Consider the following 2722-nt stretch of genomic DNA (forward strand, 5'->3'; position numbering starts at 1 on the left):
TGCATTTGATGCACAGTGTGTTCAGGCTATAACTTAACTCGTTCGCGATTGTTTTTATTGATGATATTCTGGTGTATTCCCGGAGCAGGAAAGATCATGAGCAGCACCTGAGGACCGTGCTTCAGACCTTGAGGGAGAAGAAATTATATGCAAAGTTCTCAAAAGGTGAGTTTTGGCTGAGTTCTGTGGCATTCCTAGGCCATGTAATTTCTAGCGAGGGTATTCGGGTGGATCCGAAGAAGGTAGAGGCTGTGCAGAGTTGGCCCAGGCCGTCCTCAGCTACAGAGATTCGCAGTTTCCTTGGCTTGGCGGGTTACTACCGTCATTTTGTGGAGGGATTTTCATCGATTGCTGCCCCTATGACTAGATTGACCCAAAAGGGTGCCCCATTTCAGTGGACAGAGGAGTGTGAGGCGAGCTTTCAGAAGCTCAAGACAGCTTTGACTACAGCCCCTATTTTGATGTTGCCTACCGGTTCGGGGTCTTATACTGTCTATTGTGACGCCTCGAGAGTTGGCCTTGGAGCAGTGTTGATGCAGGACGGTAGGGTGATTGCCTACGCGTCCAGACAGTTGAAGGTACATGAAAAGAATTACCCTGTCTACGACCTTGAGTTAGCTGTCATTGTTCATGCCTTGAAGATTTGGCGTCATTACCTGTATGGTGTGCCTTGTGAGATCTATACTGATCATCGGAGTTTGCAGCACTTGCTCAAGCAAAAGGATCTCAATATGTGTCAGAGGAGGTGGTTAGAGCTGCTGAAGGTTTATGACATCACTATCCTATATCACCCGGGCAAGGCCAATGTGGTGGCGGATGCCTTGAGTCGCGGCGAGNCTTTTACTTTGGGACTGCGGGTTCGATTCCCGATAGATCCCCCTGCACTTTTACTTTGGGACTGCGGGTTAGATTCCCGATAGATCCCCCTGCACTTTTACCTTGGGACTGCGGGTTAGATTCCCGATAGATCCCCCTGCACTTTTACTTTGGGACTGCGGGTTAGATTCCCGGTAGATCCCCCTGCACATTGGTGGTTGGACTACGGGACGGTATCCCGGGAGATCCTTCGGATGTACACATATGATGGACTACGGGACGGTATCCCGGGAGATCCACTGGACAGATGAGAAAAAGGGCTACAGGACGGTATCCTAGGAGACCCTCATTGTTATCATTGGTATTGAGCTGTGTTTACTCTGTGTTTATTCTGTACTCGTGTAGTTGTTATAGCCTCGTTGACTTGTCTTATCTCACTGCTGTACTTATTATATCTATCAGATTTTTATATTGTTAAATTGTTATTATTATATTTTGTCTCAGTAGGGCCCTGACCTTCCTCGTCACTACCCAATCGAGGTTAGGCTTGGCACTTACTGAGTACCGCTGTGGTTTACTCATGCCCTTCCTGCGCATGTTTTTCATGTGCAGATCATCCAGGTACCTCCACTCAGGCACACTATCAGTGAGGCAGGAGGACTACGGAGACTTCGAGGTAGATCTGCTGCGTCCGCAGACCGACGAGTCTCCCTCTTACTCTATCTTTAGTACTTAGTTTTCCTTCTTTCTGTTGCTAGAAATTCTGGAGTTTGGAACCTTTACTATACACTTCTGTAGCCTGTGTTTCCCGTGAGTTTCCAGGTTTTGGGAATTGCTTTAGACTTGTGGTATTGAGTTGTACTTGCCAAGCGGCATTCAGTACAGTTTCCTTTAGATATTTGATTTGATTTTCTCTATTTTCTTGCAATTATTATATTTCCGCAAATGTTAGGCTTACCTGGTCATGGGGACCAGGTGCCGTCATGACATGTTCACGGTTGGTGAACTAGGGCCGTGACAAGTTGGTATGAGAGTTCTAGGTTCATAGGAGTCACGGAACACAGGCCGTTTTATTAGAGTCTCGCTGATCGGTACGGAGACGTCTGTACTTATCTACGAGAGGCTATGTAACCGTTAGGAAAATTTCACTTCATTTGATTCCTGTCGTGCGAGATTTTTGAACATCAATTCTAAACTTCCGACTTCTATTCTCTCACAGATGGTGAAGACACGTGCTACTCGAGATGATCAGACACCCGCGCCCCATATTGCAGCCGTCAGAGGCCGGGACCGGGGTAGAGGTCGAGGACGCGCACGTGGTGCAGCCAGAGCACCTGCGCGAGCTGCCGCCGAGGTACCACCAGCAGATCCAGCCGGAGCCCAGGCACCTGGCACACCTACTACTGCTACTACTACTCCAGTCCTTCAGGAGACTTTGACTCAGTTCTTGAGCATCTTTGGTACGTTGATTCAGGCCGGATTGATTCAGGTTGTACCGACTACTTCACAGATCGGGGGAGGGACCCAGACTTCCGCCGCCCCCACTCCAGAGCAGTGAGTTCCCATTGGTCAGGTTCCAGGTGTCATGGCGACACAGCCTGTGGTCCCAGTTCAGTGGGTAGTGAGGACCTCTCGCCAAGTAGGAGACAGGTAGGTCCAGGAGAGAGAGGACAGACGAGGTCAGGAGGGAGAGTATAGAGGGGTGAGTAGACCTCGTAGACCAGGGAGATATACTGGTCCTTATTTTGGAGGCAGGGTGCGTCACGGTAGAGGTTTTGTGGGTCAGCCAGCTCAGTTCGCATCTCGGATTCCACACAGGGTTTTAGGTGTTCAGGGGTCTCGGAGTACCCGTACTGCACAGTTTCCACCCCCACGTCGCCCGTGAGGTTGCTTTGAGTGTGGTGAC

The sequence above is a fragment of the Nicotiana attenuata genome, unplaced genomic scaffold (genome assembly GCF_001879085.1).
Source record: "Nicotiana attenuata strain UT unplaced genomic scaffold, NIATTr2, whole genome shotgun sequence".
Lineage (NCBI taxonomy): Eukaryota > Viridiplantae > Streptophyta > Magnoliopsida > Solanales > Solanaceae > Nicotiana > Nicotiana attenuata.